Here is an 18688-nt window from a genome sequence, read left to right as displayed (position 1 = left end):
ATCTATCTGTTTTGAAGCTTATTTATTTGTTTAAAAGTTTATTTTTTGTCTGTTTGTTTGTTTTTAAAGACAGGGTTTCTCTTTGTAGCCCTGATTGTGTCCTGGAACTCACTCTGTAGATCAGGTTAGCCTCCAACTCAAAGATGGGCCTACCTATTCCTTCCAAGTGCTGAGATTAAAGGCATACATGACCACACCGGGCTCTGATGCTTACCTTTTAAATGTATAGCAGATGCAAAACTTTTAGAGCATGACTTTGGAAGGAAATAGCAAGTTGAATGTGGGAAACTTTTCTGATGATTTATGGCACACATCTGAGTGAGGGTAGCAAGTGAGGGCATGCTAAATACATGGCTGATTTATTATTTATTTCATTACTTAGACATGGAAATTTTTGAGAAATGTTGCTGCGTAATGGGACTGACTCAGAGAGAAAAGAATTGGGGGCTGGAAAAATTGATGGTTCAGCAGATAAAGATTCTTGCTGTCAACCCTGACAACCTAGAATTCAAGTCCTAGAACCCATGTAGTAGAAAGAGACAGCTGACAGCTGGCTCTTGTAGGTTGTTCTGTGACCTCTGCATTGGCACTTGATGAGTACCTTCCCCTCCAGACAGATAGACACACAGACACAGACACACACACACACACACACACACACACACACACACACACACACACACACCTTTCATATAATGTCAGGATTAAAACGTAGTTATTATTCCTGTGTTTTGTTCTGTTTTTCAGATTGATATATATTTTCTGGGTGAACACCAATGTCTATAAAATAGATATTCTAAGGAAAGTGAACAAAGATGCAAACTGCTTTTGTGGTGTGAGCTCTTTCTGATGTTAGCTGCTAGGTATAGAGAGAACAGAGACTTGACCGAAACCTAAACACATGTTTATATTCAAGATTGAGTGCTTGAAAAAAGCTGATAGCTCTAAGTGGAAGAGATCTGATACAGCTTGAAGACTTAAGATCAATAATTAAGAAAACTATTATAAGCAAGACTATGTACATAATTAGAGAGCTGCCATACACTTGAAGGCCACACAGACCCAATGGGACTCGGAGTTCATTTTCTTAATTGCGGTTGTCTCACTTCACCATGGTAACACGAGGTTATTGTAAAAGTCAACAAAAAGCATATATAAATGAAAACCCGAGATTCTCAACTCCCTTGTGATGCCCTCACCTGATTCATTTTATGCTTCATATCTTTATTTTGACATTGTCTTGCTGTTTATTCAATCATATGCAAAAGAATATTTTGGTACACATTTACATGTAGTAAAACTGCATCTGAACATGTACTTGTAGAATAATTGTACTCATTTGTGTTTATTTACATTTGCACAATGTTTCATGGTATGTGTGTATTCCCATATTTCTACTACTAACAGATGTATAAAGATATTTTTAGGTTTCTGCACTACAAAAATTAGGATAGTATATATCTTTTAAGGTACCTTTCTACACTGTTGCTTTTGATTTTGATATGGTTTTAGTCTTCTGATTTATTAAGACCTATAGGAATCCACACATCCACAGTACATATGAAAATGCCTCTTCCTACCATTGTTATATAGGATTGTTTGAGCTTTTTTCAATTTTAGTTTTCAAGGCAGGGTTTCTCTGTACCTTTGGAGCCTGTTCTGGAACTAGCTCTTATAGACCAGGCTGGCCTCAAACTCACAAGAGAACCACTTGCCTCTGCCTCTCAAGTGCTAAGATTAAAGGCATGTGCCACCACGGCCCAGCTCTCAATTTTCTTTACTTACAGAAAAAATAGTACCTTAGTATTATTGATTGGTTGAGTGATTGATTTGTTCTTCAAGACAGGGTTTCTCTGTATAGCCTTGACTGTCCTGAAATTTGCATTGTAGACCAGGTTGGCCTTGAACTCAGAGATTCACCTGCCTCTCCTTCCAGAGTGCTGGGATTAAAGGTGTGCACCACCACCACTCTGCTAGTATCTCAGTTTTAAAGAAGAGAAGAATAAATAAAAATCCCAGAGCATCCAATAGAAAGAGTAACTCAGTTTTAGTATATTAGCCGCGTTCATACATACATTATATAATCTAGTCTTAGAAAATATTTTTCTTAATCTCCATTCAATGGAGATCTCAAAGATCTAAAGTCATTGATATAAAAAAATAACCCTACAGATCATACGTTACTGGAATAGCAATTCAATTCTACTCTGTTTCATTCAGCTCTCCCTAGTAACAAATCTCAGCTGTGCTCAGCGCTGTACTTGACCTATAATAAAATCATCTAGATAGGCAGCAAAGTAGTTAGTTAGGCAGTCGGGTAGTTAGCAGATTTGTGCATAGACATGCAGATAGCTGGATATATAGATGATAGGTAGAGTGATAATAGACAATAGATACTAAATGGAGGAATGGGTGGCTAGATGGATAGATAACTAGATGATAGATAGATTGATAGGAAGATGACAGATGATAGAGAGAGAAGTAAAGATAGAAGAAAGATGTAGATACTACTTTTTTTTTAAGGAACTGCCGTACGGTGTAGGACCTGGATTGTCTGAAGTTTGCTGTGTGGAGCAGTCTGAGACCAATGAGATTCCACAAGTAACTCCACTCAAAAGGCACACTGGAACAGAATTTCTTCTCTCAGAGGAAATCTTTAGCCTATGAAGGAACGTCTAGACCATTAACCAATAACCTACATTGTGTGGAGAGGTCTCCTTTACTCTGACCACTGACTTGAATATTAATCACATCTAAGAACACCCTTTCACAGTAATAACTGGGTTACTGCAAAGCTAGGTTGATACATGAAACTCACAGTTAAACTATGTATTTTCTCGTGGAATTTATTCCATTTTATTCTATCCTTACTTACTGGTTATAGGAGAGCAAATGGAAAAATGGGGAGGGGACTTCAACTGGGGAGGAATGAGGGAGGTCAATACAGACAGAGAGGGACAAGGGACAGTAATGCCAAGGTTGTTTGATAATGGCTCAAGGGATCATATTGTTTTATACTTACATGAAGTTATAATTTATATGTACATGTACACACACATGACACACACACACGCAGAGACATCTTTTTGTTTTGTTTTGTTTTTTCGAGACAGGGTTTCCCTGTAGTTTCTAGAGCCTGTCCTGGAACTAGCTCTTGTAGACCAGGTTGGCCTCGAACTCAGAGATCCGCCTGCTTCTGCCTCCCGAGTGCTGGGATTAAAGGCGTGCACCACCTCCACCCGGCTACACAGAGACATCTTAAAGGAAGCTAATCTACTTTAGTTGATGATGGTTCTTCTTCCCCAGAAGAGCCATAGACTATTCAAAACCCCAATAGCATCCCTGAGAGATCTCCTTTTGGTTGATTGCTCAGGGTAGTTCATGTAACTTTCAAAACAATATAGACTATTGATGTAGCCCTTGGCTGCTATTCAAGGCTTGAGAGTGAGGACCTATTATTGAAGACACACACATACTTAGAACATAAGGCTTATGATTTGAGCCGGATGTGACCTCAATGTCTCTTTCCTGCAGTCTAGCCTTCATGGTGGTGGGGCACGGTAATATGCAAGCTGCCAAGGGACAGGAACACTTAAACCATCGTAACCAACTGCAACGCCTATGAGCAATGACAAGGAGCAGCATGGCGAGGTATCTGTAATGGTGCAATAAGTGACAATTCCATTGGTGATAACCAACAGCTGTTGAACTGGACTCCATACCATTAACCTAGCCACCTTCCTTAGGCTGGTTAGGTCATGGACTCTAGAAAGTATCTATTGCTGCCACTTTGTTAGAACCAGCATAATTCCTTACTGCGTTCCAAATCTTACTCTTATACCCACAGACTAGATTTCCATTCTTGTTGCATTGTGGTTGGGTATATTTTTTCCCATTTGTTCTTGAAGAAAAAATATATGTGAAATATTCTTTTGTTCTTCCCTTTGTGATCGCTCTGACTAGGTGATCCCGACAGTTGATGTGCGAGAGCAGCTTCAGATTAGAGCCACACGGTGCACTTGGACGTTGTGTCCATCACTGGGGCATGAGGCATACACTTGTTCAGCTTACGTGGCAACAGCAAATTGTTATCAAGTTCGTGAGGCCATGTCCACTCTCACCATCTATATGCTGCATGTATGCCCTTTTGTGTTCTGTTTTAATCTTTTCAGACTTTTCAACGTCCGCGGGATTTTAGGATATTGCATCGTCTCACTGGATCTATAAAATACTCTATGATCATTGTTAAATCACTAAGTCACAATGGTTCTTCTAGTCCCAAAAGGTCCTGTCTTTAACACTCTTTTCAAGCTATTCAGAGGGGTAATAGAAGGTAAATCAAACTTGCATCAACGTCCTGTGCCCCAACAGGTGGTCCAGGTTTAATTTAACCAGGCTAAAGTTGTTCACTGGGGAAAGGGCCAGCGCTCATCAGGCGACTGAGGGTCATTCTCTAAGACGGGAGCCTCTCCAATATGGTTGTTTTTGTACAAGAGCAGCTGCATGGGAGTAGAATTACAATCTGCCTAAGGCGAGGCCGATTGCAGCTGAATTTTTTTATGTTAAATAGATATTATAAAATCCCTTGAAATATTGTATTGCAGTTGGGCTTGTTATTATTGAACGTTTCTATGAGAGGGCTGTAAAGGTACAGAAACTAAAGGCAGCTGGGTGGAGCTGGAAAGTCTGAATTAAGAATTGCTTAATTCTTAGTTTTAAGAAGGGCTTTTACACTATTGGTAGGGATGTCAATTAGCCCAGCCCCCTCTGGAAATCAGTGCAGCAGTTCCTTTAAAGACATGCATATAGAGCTACCACATGAGCAAGAAACGCTGCTTCTGAGTGTAATATATCAACGAATTATAGGAGACCAGTAGAGACCCCTGTAATTCCAGGACTGACCACAACAGCCATGCCCTGGACCAAGCCCAGGTACCACTGGCAGATGAACGGCTAAAGCAAATGTAGTACACATTGCACCATGGGGTTTCATTCACTCTTAAAAAAAAAAGCAATTATGTCTTTTATGGAAAAATGGATGGTATTGGAGAGAGTGGATGATTTGGGGTGGTATCATGCTAAATAGGATAATCTGGACTCAGAAAGACAACTAATAACCCAGGTTTTCTCACATATTGAGAATGAATATTTTCAATAGTATGAAAGTCGCAGCAGGATTATTTATTTTGGACAGAGGATGAGGATCAGCAGAAGGGGGCAGGAGTGACAAGGCACAGCAAGGGACTAGTGAACCATTGAAGAACGTGAGAGACAACAGATGCGTGTCAAACACGGTAAGGAAAGGCCTATTTGCATAAATCTGGTAATGATATTTATAAACATATACACGGAAAATATTAAAGGATACAAACGGAGAGGGATCTACTTGGGAAAATGGAGAGAAACGGTAGGAAGGGGAGCAAGCCAGAGAGCAGAAAGTTGATGAATACGATCAAAATACATTATGTTTGCATCATGAAAAGCTCACAGGGAAGCATTTGTACAATTAATATACACTGATAAAATGTCAAAAGAAAACTTTTCTGAATTTCTCAAAAGCAATTTTTAGTGATGCTATTTTAAAGAGTGGTGAATTTAATAGCATTTTAATAAAGTGTAAAGAAATACATTTTAAAACCCCAAACAACGTAATTTAAGAGCATTGCCCTATTTTAAAAAAGCACATTAATGATGGGCTCTAATGGGTCCATTCAGGCATTTCTATATATGTGTGTGGTGGCATTTACCAGTTGCGGTAACCGTCCTTACACCCCCACCTCACCTGTGTGGCATCCCAGCACCCACCCATCACCATGTTCCTTTCCTACTGGCTTCTGGGTCCCACAGGTGAGAGTGGATGTGGGGACACAAGTCTTTTTGTTTCTGATGGATTTGACTTCTAACAATATCCTCTAGTTTTTCTCTATTTTGTTTTAATAGCAGCATTTCTTTCTCTGTAGCTCCCTAATACCCCACTGGGCACTTGGGTCACATTTTTTTTTATCTCTTTGTTTATAGATAAGTAACCCTAGGCTGACTTTGTATCCTAGCTGTCATGAGTAATGCTACAGCTAACACAGGCATGCAGGTATCTCGTTCTTATATCTGCTTCGTTTTATTTGACTACATATCAAATACAGCTTTACAGTTTAAATAGAATCATCAATCCGACTTCCGTCTCTTATCAGTTCCCAATGAACTATGGATCCAGTGGTTTTTATAGGATCAGTAACCATACATAGTTGTCAAGAACCTGGTTCTTAGTTGCTGGAGAAGCCTACTTCTCTCTGAAAACGAGTCTTATGAAAATGTAAGCGGATGGTGTGCTTTTTCTCCGAAGTGAGAGGCAATGCATAGTTTAGGCTTTGTGATTCAATTACATTGCGGTAACTATCTGCCAGGTCACAGCCTGAGGACAAATGCAGACCATACCCAGACAAACGGATGTGGCTGCGTGTCAATAATAGCAACAGATGAGACACTGATTGCCCTGAGATCACAGGTTGCAATTTGCCAGCCCCGTTAATTCCCCAAAAGTCTAGGACATCAAGTGCAAAACACAGCTCTGGTATTTATGTAATTTGAAAACATCTTTGTGTTGCTTCTAAAATGATCATTTATGCGCAGGATAATTACACCTGGCTTTACGTCCATCATTGGTACAGCAAATAAAAAGGCAAATGCGTTCTTTCTAAGGACATGGTGCATTTCCCAGGCTTGCTTATGGGGAAGTTTTGATTGAGTCTGTTTATTTATTGATTGCAGCAATCCTTCCAGCAGATGGGAGAGAGAGATGTCTGCTCAGCTAGACGAGGCTAGTTAAGGCGGCAGATTTGGCAGGTGTTTAAAGCTTTTAAACCCAGGGCCCACGGGGAGTGGGTGAGCCTTTCCTTTGCACCTGTGGCCTGCTGGCAGTCTCAACCCTCCCACTGTCCCTCACGTGCCAGCTCCAGGGGGTAGAGTGCACGTGTTGGGACATACGGCTAGTTCTTCCTTCCCCGCCTCCTGTGAAGTCAGCTGTGTGTAGTGTGGAAGAGAGAGTGTGACCGGAACCAGCGAATCCTACTTACAGTTAATAGCTCTGAAGAGTGGTGCTGGGCTTGCACGAGCATCACGTATCAGCCAGTGGCTCTGGTCAACAGGACCGTGAGTCTGGGATACGGTCTCAGAGGACGCTGACCTTCATTCTTATTTCTCAAGCCTATTGTCTTCTTATGCCCTATATTGCATCTATATTGGGGGTCATAATCCTGACTCTTCCTTGTGGCTTATTCATATCTGAGGGGATTTTGGGGTCCCCTTTCCTCCTTCTAACCTGTACTCTACACCACAGACCGTTTGAAAATACAATTTCCTTATTGATTCTGGGAGGAAGGCAAAATCACTTTCCTGATGTTCTATTTTGATTATGGTGAGGCCCCAGCTCACCTCTGAAGGTCTGGAGGGAGCCTGCCACCCCTAGGTTTCATGTGCTTGTATTGTTCAACCTCTTGAACTACTACTGTCCCTGCTGCCTCCTCCTGGGGACCCTTAAAACATGCTTATTATTATTCTGGGGACTCTTCTGAACCCCTTCAGCAGCTGCCTCAATTTTTAAATTGGTGATTGCCATCAATGGAAGGGTGCAAACAGGGACTGTGCCATTGACAAAGGCCATTGGTGAGATAGGAGGTTTGTTTTGTTTTGTTTGCTTACCCTTTTATCTAACAATGTGTTCACAGGTTTCCCTCCCTAGTTCCTCCCAGATTCTCCCACCTGCCCACCCACTGAAATCCACAGTCATTCATTCTTTCTTTCATTAAAATACAAACGGGTAGCAACAACCACAAAAGAATAAAGCAGAAAAAACCAAAACACAAACAAACAAAAACCACAAGAACACAGGACAGACGAAGAGATGCACACACTCCCCCACACAGAGACCTCATAAAAACACAAAATCAGAAATGATAACGTGTAAGCAGAATGCCTGTAAAATTGAAAAGCAAAACAAAACAAAACAAAAACAAAAGCCTAGGATAAGCATTATAAAGCAAAAAACCTCCAAGAATACCATTGAGTTCGTTTTGTGTTAGCCATATACTTCTGAGCATGGGGCTTGCCACTAAGTGATGTCGGATTTCCCTCTGTATGCTGTGATTACCATTAATGAATAAAACAACTGCTTTGGATCAATAACAAGGCAGAACTTGGCTGGGTGGGGAAAACTAAGCTGAATGCTGGGAGGAAGAAAGGAGGAGACAGGGAGAAGCCATGGAGCCCTGCCAAAGACAGACACCAGGACTTTAGCAGGTAAGCCACAGCCACTTGGCGATACACAGAATAACAGAAATGGGTTAAATTCATATGTAAGAGTTAGCCAATAAGAAGCTATCACTAATGGACCAATCCGTGATTTAATTAATACAGTTTCTGTGTGATTATTTCGGGGCTAAGCAGGGGACGAACAAATGGCCTTCCTCATACAACTAAGGTTCTGTCGAAGAAAACACATTTTTTGGGGGGAGCTGTTGTCAGTTGAAGATACCCTCTGGGTGAGGAGTAAGAGCTTATGTCCACTTTCCTGCTCAGTCCTGGTAGCCTATCTGACTAGCCCTGTGTAGGTCCTGTGTATGCTGCCACAGCCTCTGTGATTTCATATGTGTATTAGCCCCGTTGTGTCTAGAAGTCCTTGTTTCCTTGGTGTCTTCCAACCTCTCTGGCTATTACAATCTTTCTGCCTCTTCTACAAAGTTCCCAGAGCGCTGCAGGGAGGGATTTGAAGGAGACATCCCATTTAGAATTGAGTAGGCCAAGGTCTCTCACTCCCTGCACATTGCACAGTTGAGGGTCTCTGTATTTGTTCCCATCTGCTGCAGGAGGAAGCTTCTCTGATGATGGCTGAGCAAGGCACTGATCTATGAGTCTAGTAGGATCTTGTTAGGTCTACTTTAGTAGAACAGTGATATTTGCTTTTGTCCCCCTTGGTTCCTGGTCTATTTAGTCTCAGGTTATTGGCCACCCAAGCATTGTCAGGCATGGGTTCCTTTTGATCAGCAGCCATTTCCTAGCCCCATACATACAGACATCTATTCTATTCAGAGCTTTGGTTTCTTAAATTTACTGAGCAGTATAATATCCTACAATCTGGTCTATGACAGATCATATATTCTAAGGGTCTCAACTTGTCCTAACAATTACTCCAATTCTGATATCCTGCTTATTTAAGTTCATCACTGTTGATTTGGCAATCTTTTAGAAACAAAGCAGAAATTTAGTTTTGCCATATATTCACCTAGTCTTATGAAATACTACCTAGTCGAAGTCCTGAAACCATAACATTGCCAATGGTAATGACTTTTTCCAAAACAGCAGTTTTGGAAATGCCCCTGATGAATTAGGCTGGAAAGGAGGCTATTTTCCTACAATATAGATAAATTGTGTAGGTTGTGATTTGCCTTACAATGGCTTAATTTACTCATCCAAGAAGCAAATCTGCTGCACAAGTTCCCCCAGTTCCCAAATATAGGTTCAAGTTGCTCTTTTGCAAGTCTTTAATTCTCTAAAGGTTTTCATGAAATCACGGTAATTTCAGTCAACACAGTTTCCTCAAATTCCTGTCTCATAGCAGATGACGTCATAGCCACTCCATTTTGTGGTAATGCCCCTCCCATGGATATTCTCTTGCATAAGGTTCCAGAGAAAAGCGGAGGGGATGAACTCAGCCCTCTGTCTCTGATGCATAATTGAGATGATTAATCCTCGCAGGAGGGATTTTCCACACATCACTTGATCATATTCATTTGTCACCCTGATAATTTGCAATTTACCCTATAGAAACGACAAGATAAACATATTTAAAATACAGTAAACATATTAAGGCTTCTTCCTTAGGTTTTGTGAACCCCAAATATACCTGGTAATAAGATAACGCATTTTTAAAATTTAAAATAGGACACTAATTTAAAAATATATGATTATGCCATTTCCTCCAATGCAACAAGATCACAGGGTAAAAAATGGCTGCATCAGGGCACCATGGAGAGCTGTGTTTCACTTGCTCATTCATTCATTTTTATTATTTTAAGGTCCAACCCAAATGTTACAGTCGTCAATGAGCGAATGAGAATTTCTCACCTCACATGGTTTAATTCAGCCACTTCCTAGGACGTTGACTGCACATCAGGCATGTGAGAAGAAATCACAGCTCTTACATTCATTGCCATTTGCCTCCCCAAATCTCACTTAGCTCTCATGAGACTCATTTATCCCTATGGACTCAAGGACTTAATTTATATAAAAAATTCTTTACACATGGAAAGAAACAAAATATTCAACTAATTAAAGTCTCCAAAAAAGAAGTGGTGCTAACCCATTTTTATAGCTCTCATCAGAGCCTAAGAATAAGGGGAGGATAACAAGAGTAAGCAATACAGTTCAACCTTTGCTGGCATCAGAATCCTCCACGACTGTGGGGTGACGCTCTCTGCACAGGTCAAGCAGCTGCTACACACCAGTGTGGGTTTGGATTGCAAAGTCTTTTCAAGAGGTTGTTAGATTTCTTTATTTTATGCTATGAGAGCTTGCCATGCATGTATCTGTGGTAGTCAGAAGAGGGCTTTGGAATCCCAGAACTGAAGCTGTGGGTGGTTGAGAGCAACCAAGGAAATGCTGGGAATCAAAGCCAGGTCTTCTTGCAAGAGCAACAAGTGCTCTAACTGTGAGCTGTCTCTCTGACTTCTACAAACTCTGTCTTTCTACAAATATTATCTCTCAGGCTGGAAGGAAGAAAGAAAAGAAAAGGAAAGAAAGAAAGAAAGAAAGAAAGAAAGAAAGAAAGAAGAGAAAGAGGAATGAAGAAAAACTTACTGCTGCCATGACCACCCTCATTTCCTAGTGAGTATGTTTATGTACTGTGTAGTAAATACTAGATAGGACTTCTTCCCTGGTTAATAATAAGACCAATTTCACACAGAACACTTGGGATCTGATCTGATCTTTATAATTTACCTGTTTTCAACTTAACAGGTAATATTTAGAACGCTTCTGAAAAACAAAATACTTAATTTATTCACACTGACCCATAATACAGAGTTTTGCTCTGAAGTCTAGGTTAATCTTGCAACTCACAACCTCCTTGCTTCAACCTCTGAAAATTCTGGGATTTATAGGTGCTTGCCACCATGCTCGACTAAAAGTATAGTCTTTTAACAAGATAAATTGAAGAGTGAAGAAAGATAAAGGAAAATGTGGAGGCAATTTAGTGTGCATTCATGGAGCTCTTGCAAGCCATGCACCTTTCCAAGTTCTTCATGTGTTTGGAGAAGAGGCAAGACTTAGGGATAAAGCACAGAGGAGGGGCAAATGTAACCAGCTTCTTTGCTCCAAGTTGGAAACTCTACCTTATTCTTTCCTTCCAAATATATTAGGTTATACAGTTATAGTCTTAATATAAATTTAATGTTTAATAACTATTTTAATTAGTTCACTAAATTTTCTCTAACTTTGCTTACTTTCAGAAATTTTCTTTGATAAATCCTGCTGGAGCTCAGACTTGGATTAGAAGGATGCTTTAAAACTATATACCCTATCAGCTAAGTAAATATTTGCACAGTTAGAATGCTTCGTGTGTATTCCTACCATTGTATTGGACACTAAGGCACAGCAGAGCAGAGAGGCAAGAGTTGTTACCGACATACTCATCAGGGATGCTTAAGTCTGATGGAGAGGGGTCACTAAGAAACAAATCAGCTATGAACTCTGCTTAGCCACTGACAAATGCAGAAACCAAGCAAAGCAGGAGATGGGCAGTGTTCTTGACACAAAGAACTTGAACCCCTAAGTATATCAGGGAACACCTCTCTGGAAAAAATGTTAGAAAGGAATAGGGTAATGCTTCCAGCAGAAAAATAAAACAAGTGTCCTGTGGCCAAGGGTTTTGTACTTGTCTAAGAATCAGGAGCACTGCAGTGAGGTTGTGTTGGGGTTTGAGCACGGTTCCTGTGTTGCTTTCTAGTCCTCAGGGTGGCAGTGTTGAGGTGATGTCTGTTGTGGAATATTCCTTTACACCGTGTGAAGATATGTCACTGTGATTAGTTTAATAAAAAGCTAAAAGGCCAATAGCTATGCAGGACTTTGGGGGCAGAGAGAACTCTTAGAAGAGGGGTAGGGACACAAGGAGAGATGAAAAAAGCAGGAAAGCAGGGCAGACAGTTCATAGATGAGGTAAAGGAGCCTTGGATCAGCACATAAATTAATAGGAATGGTTGACTTCAGTGGTAAGAGATAAGTAGAAATAAGTCTAAGATATCGACCGAGCTTTCATAATTACTAGTAAGTCTCCATGTCATTATTTGGGAGCTGGCTGGAGGAACAGAGAAAGTCACTACAGGTGTCCTCTGCAAGAGGTACATCCCAGTGGAAGACAGGTGAGTGGAACATTCATGGGAAGGAATTGTTCTGACCTGAGTATTCCTGGGAAGGAATTAATGCTGGCCTGAGCATTCCTGGGAAGGAATTAATGCTGGCCTGAGCATTTCTGGGAAGGAATTAATGCTGGTCTGAGTATTCCTAGGAAGAAACTAATGCTAGCCTGAGCATTTCTGGGAAGGGATTAACGCTGGCCTGAGCATTCCTGGGAAAGAATTAATGTTGGCCTCAAGGACTGAATTAGTTCTGGGAGTGAACTGTTAAAATGAGGCCCGTCCCACACATTTTTTTTTTTTTTTGCATGTAGCCATTTCATGTCAAGCTCTTCATCTTGTGATGTGACCAAAGAGGCCCTCATCAGAGCTGGGCTGATGTCAGCACTATGCTCATGAACCAGAACTAAAAGCCAAATTCACCTCTTTTCTCTATAAATGTCCCAGCCTTGAGTATTTGTGATAGGTGCAGAAGAGGAATCAGGCAGAGGGACTGGAGCAGAGGACCAAACAGCCAGAGAAGAGGGTAAGAGAAGTAATGAAGATGCCCATCAAGCAAGACCTCTGTGACATCTGACATCTTCAGTTTCTGCTGAGGGGGATGCACTAAGCCAACCCCTCTGAAGAAATGAATGGCACGGTTTCATTTAGCTTTGCCACCTCACTGCTGAAGCATAGCTGCACAGTGGTTGAGAGAGGCCATGTGGGAGCAGAGAGGCCAGTAACAGTATATTGTGGCCATTCTGGTGGATGGTGATGATTCCATAGAGAACCGTGAAAAGTAGGAATATTCCAGTGATGTTTTCAATTAACAGAATGTGGGAAATACGGAAAGGAAAAAGTAAAGGAAAAATTACAAGACTTTGGACTTAGAAATTGTAGTTTTCACTAAGTGACACTGCATAGCATGGTTGTGAAGGCAAACACCAGCAGGATACTATAGCCAAGGCATTAGAATTTATATGACATTGAATATGTTGCCCGGTGCAAGTCAACTCATCAAAATCAAACAGAAATTAAGCTTCAAAAAATGTCATGGTGGTTGCATTTTGAGCTGGGATTAAGTCTAAATTAAATTTGGTAAACAGAATTAAATTTATATAATAAAACTTGTATATAATTGCATTAAATCTAGTAGCTTCAAGAATACTATAGATAAATTAAAATATCACCAAAGGTAAATTAAAAGTGACTTAAATAAATGATGTGACATAGTTCTAATATGATACTCGTCTCCCAGATCTGTATATCAATGACACCTAAATCAAAACATAAGCAGAATTGTTTTACACAAATTGCTATACTCCTTCGAACTTTCCCTGGTAAGCAAAGGAGGAGGAACAGCAAAAATATACTTGAAGAAGGTCGAGTGAAAAACACTGGAAAGTAGGTGACTAGTCTTTTACAAGGCTGTCATTATAGACAAAAGCACTTGTTAACGCAAGACTAGATGAGGACCTACAGAGCCAGTGGAAAGAGGAGGAGGGCGGACTCACACATTCAGACATGACTTGGGATGAAAGTCATTCTGCCTTGCAAAGCCGCGAAGAAATGTACGTTTTCAGTATCACTTGGATGTTGATGTGAACAGAATAAAAGAGGAGCATTACGTCACAAGATAAAGAAAATTAGTCCTGCATACACCACAGATGTGACAGAGAAAGGCAGAAGCTAATGACAGTTGGAAAAATTAATTCCACTGCTTTCTTTATGGTGCTGGGCTTAAAAAAAGGAATAAACTGCCAAGGATGAGGCTTTTGTTGTTTTCAGTTTATTAAAATTAAGAACCTCTGTTTAAAAGCTTGATTAAATTCCATTTGACCTTCTACTGCTTTTGTCTTCTGTGCCCTTGAGGTCTTATCAAAACCTTCTTGCCCTTACCAATGTCCAAAGTTCGTTCCTTACAATTTCTTTAAATAGTTTTATGGTTTCTTGTTTTTACATTTAAGTCTCAATCCCATTTTTAGTTGATTTTTGTAGCTGACGAGATAGGGTGCAGCTTCTTTCTTATGAGTGAAGATATGCAATCTAGAATTATTTATTGAAAGAACTATTTCTTCCCCTGTGTACCCTTAGTGCTATTGTTGAAAACATATTCACTGTGTTTGAGTTGACTTCAATATTCTCCATTCTGTTTCTCTGGTGTCTGTCTCTGTTGTTAAGCCAATACTGTGGAGTCTGATGTTCATAGCTTTGTGTATATTTTGAAGTTAATTGGTATACTACCTCTTAGTTTGTCCTTTTGTTCAATATGTCTTGGCCTGTGTGTGTGTGTGTGTGTATGTGTGTGAATATGAATGAGTTTCAGGATTTGTTTTTCTAACTCTGTGGCAAATGCTTTTAACAGTATGATAGGGGTTGCATTGAATCTTGAGATCACTTTAGGTGTTAAAATATTTTATTGGTTTTTCTACTCAATGAACACGGGTTGTCTTTCCATTTTTGTAGTCACTTTGACTGCTCTCATCACTGTGCTATAGTCTTCATTGTAGACATTTGCCTCTTGTTTAGCAAAATTGATTCAAAGATACTTAATTTTACATTTTAGCCATTGTGAATGGATTCAGATAATTGTTGTTGGTGTTAACACAGTTAAGCAATAGAACCACATATACAGTCTATAGGATTTGATTTATAGGGAGGTGCAGACAAGCAAAGCTTATTTATGGTGTTAGAAATAAGACATAATTACTCTCAGTATACAGAGAGAACTGCTGACATATAAGGGTATCCAAAAGGCTTCTGGGGAGGATAATTCCTATCACTGATATATCTGCTTTGTATAGTCACTTACTTGGTGCTAATTGTTTAAGCTCTGTTTATATAGTACATTCTCATTTTAATGTTCATATAAATCTAAAATTCAAATAAAACCACAAGCATCTGAATCTAGGGCTTTATACTTCCTATATTGGTGTCTATCTTTCTAAATGTGTATTAAGTCGACAGAGGCAATTGATGGCCCTTGGATGCTCAGTAAAATGATAATACATTCGATGACATTTGTGTTTGAAGGTTAAATTTGAATTGAGACCTGCATCCTAAGCCCAAAAGCACAGAGTGTGTGCAGGTTTTCCATGTGTTTCCATTATTTATGCTATTCTTTTTGACTTCTTTTAATCAATAATTTTATGAAGTGATTGACGCAAGAGCCTAGAAAATCTTCATGTAAACTGGATTGATGATCCTTTCCTTGCTGTAATGGAGGACATCATTCTTCTTTTATACTGCTAAATGCCAGTCAAAGACAGGAATATTTATACGTTGGAACACAGCAGCTGGGGCCGCTACAGGTTCAGATAATTCCTCTCATCTTTTAAAGGTTAGAGTCTGGACATGCGGCTGTTTTTCAAGGCATACATCTTGGTGGACTGTCTGAAGCAATTTCTAAATCAAAGCATCATTTTTCAGCAAACATGCTAAGGTCTTAAGGACTTGTTTGTTATTATTAAGGCACTTCTAATTGTTAATTACAAAGCTAGAGCCGGATTAGGGAACAGAAACCGCATTTCCACATCAGAAGATTTTGATGTACATTTTTCCTTTATGATATTTGATCCTGATGGAGTGTATTTTTCTCAATTGAACCGTTTCTTCAGTTGCAGGGCATTTTTGTCAAATTATAATACCTTATAAAAGCTTTATAAGCGATGCATATCCTCTAAACGATTAACAAAATTCAGTTCACTGGCTGAATGACCACAGACATCAGAGCTGTATTTCCTCATGTTGTCTACATTTCAAAAAGCGTTCCTTGATTTCTTTATAGGCTGTAATTGTGGAGGAATTAGACCTTATATGAAAGGGCTAGGCAACGGGACAGTGGCTATGTACTGTGATTTTAAAGAGTGTGAGAGGCATTCTCATACCAGGGAAAATGCAAAATTGTAACAATTTAAAACAGAACGTCCACAAACAAGACCATTGCTCAAATGAAGATATTTTATCTATTAGGGGTTCGCATAGCTGTATATTTTGCTTATCTCATGATTTCAATCCAAATTGGAATGAGTGGGAAAGCATACAATGAGGACTGTGTAGGTATTCGGGACATGGAGCTTTCAAAGTTCCAAGGACTTTGACCTGGCTTCTTTACCCTCTTGGCTATTTTTCTCTTTATAGTGACCAAAGACCTGACAAGAAACAACTGAAGAAGGACAGACTTATTTTAACTCAAAGTTGGTGGATACAGCCCATCTTGGAAGGGAAATCATGGCCGTAAGTGTGGCTCACAGTGTCACAGTGGGTGCTTGCTCACACCTAGGTAGAGAACGCAAAGATCAGAATGAACAAGGGACTTCCAAGGCAGGATTGTCATGAATCCCCTCCCTCCCTTCTCTTTGGATGTGGAAGTGGGCTGAAGTTTCAGGGCAGGGGGAGACTGGTTCAGTAGGACAGGCACCAGCAAGCTGCTCATTGGCTCAGCAAGCTAGACAAGTAAGATTGCTTCATTAGTCTGTAGTTTTCCCTATCTGTAGTGACTAGAATAGATCCCCCTAGGATAAACCACATATGCTCACCCCAAGCCTGAGTCCCAAACATCTGCTGCCTCTCCTGTTCTTTCTCTAGCACTTTCTTTGACCTCAACTAGAGTTCCTTGACTAGCATATACTTTGATTTCTTTATTTATATACCCAGAACTCAACTTAGTACTTGAAACAGGTCATGTTCAGCAAATGATAGATGAAATAGAATCTTCTAGAGGTCTTGCAGCAGCAGTGTATGAAAAAGTCCTTTATTATAATCATCATAATCTGTGATTTATTCTACGATCATTCTAATTTTCCTAAATTATGAATCTCTTATTAGCTAGGGCTTGGCAGGGTGGTTCACAAACACCAAATAAAAGCTGCTGCAATTTCCCAGGCTGCACCTGGGACATACATGGCTATGGAGGTCTGCAGAAGAACAGAAATACAGGCTCCTTCCTCTCTTGAGCCTTTACAGTGTAGCAGTGTAAAAAGATACTTGGAGTAGATATAATAATTATTAATACCCCAAGCGCCATGTGACCCTTGTTCTGCAGGGTGGAGAAAGGATGTCTTTCCCAGAGCATCACCGAGCAGTCTTCCTGGCACCAGGTGACTTGGTCCTATGTGACAGAAGAGAAGAGAAGTGATTTGAATAACCCACAGTTGCTTACGTGCTGAGTGACCTGACAACAGCCTATTGATGGCTTTTCCACTTGTGTGCCTTCACAAGCAGAGGAGCTCAAGAGAGAGAATTCAGGGGAAATTATGTGTCACAAATACCTGGCCTCACAGTGGGCTGGAAACCAACCTGTGAACTGCATCTTAATCTGTTTAACCTCCCTTTTCTCTTGGTTGAATGAAACTATGTCCATGGGAGAGATGCTTTAAGCTATTGCCTTTTATCCCTTCACTCTACCTCCCCCCAAAACCCTAGCCATTTTCCTGTCTGTCTTTGAACTGTGCCTCTCCCTCAGCCTTGCAGACTTGGCTTGGCAAACAAGCTTAGCCTCTGCTTAGGCAAAGTCTTGTGGGCTACCAGAGGGGAAGATTTAGGCAAATCCAGTAGACAAATCCACTGGAATATTCCTCAGAGTTGTTTTTACATGTGTGGTTTAAGTCTGTCTTTGAGGTTTCTCTGTCATGACCCATTATTCGCAGAATCCAGTTGACCATCAAATTTAGTAAATTCAATAGGGGGGTCTTATTGTCATAGTGCATACATAGGGAGACATTCATGCATTTTGTACACATACACACACACACACACACACACACACACACACACACACACACACACATTTATTTCCTGGAGAAAGAAAGGATGTCAGCATTATGTTATGTGGTACTATAGATCCAGTACTACCTTAGTAAGAAACTTACAGGAAAGAATGTTGGCAGTGAAGAAGTCTCATACATTGAGAGACAGTTTAGTTTAGCTGAAGCAATTATGATGTTTTAGGTGACCAGTGCTATGCACTCTGTTGTCCTATTATGACCCAGATGATTAAACCATTAAAACCTTCACTAATTAATTAGATTCATGACACAAACATCATAATGCGGGGCTGGAGAGATGGCTCAGAGGTTAAGAGCCTTGCCTGCTCTTCCAAAGGTCCTGAGTTCAATTCCCAGCAACCACATGGTGGCTCACAATCATCTGTAATGGGGTCTGGTGCCCTCTTCTGGCCTGCAAGCATACACACAGACAGAATATTGTATACAGAATAAATAAATAAATTTAAAAAAAAAAACAAACATCATAATGCACAAGAGGCTTCCAAGGCAGGATTGCCATGCGACCCCTACCTCCCTTCT

General features: G+C 40.2%; 1 long non-coding RNA gene across 1 annotated transcript; it reads left to right on the top strand.

Annotated features, from left to right (window-relative positions):
• Nucleotides 1-8399: 8399 nt before the first annotated feature.
• LOC119818520 lies at nucleotides 8400-18130 on the top strand. Its single transcript, XR_005286145.1, has 3 exons — nucleotides 8400-10875; nucleotides 16524-16619; nucleotides 17428-18130. It is a non-coding gene; the product is annotated as an uncharacterized LOC119818520 (long non-coding RNA).
• Nucleotides 18131-18688: the final 558 nt, after the last annotated feature.

Source organism: Arvicola amphibius, chromosome 7 (genome assembly GCF_903992535.2).
Source record: "Arvicola amphibius chromosome 7, mArvAmp1.2, whole genome shotgun sequence".
NCBI lineage: Eukaryota > Metazoa > Chordata > Mammalia > Rodentia > Cricetidae > Arvicola > Arvicola amphibius.
The sequence above is the reverse complement of the archived record's forward strand: the minus strand, read 5'-3'. Positions and strand labels throughout refer to the sequence as shown.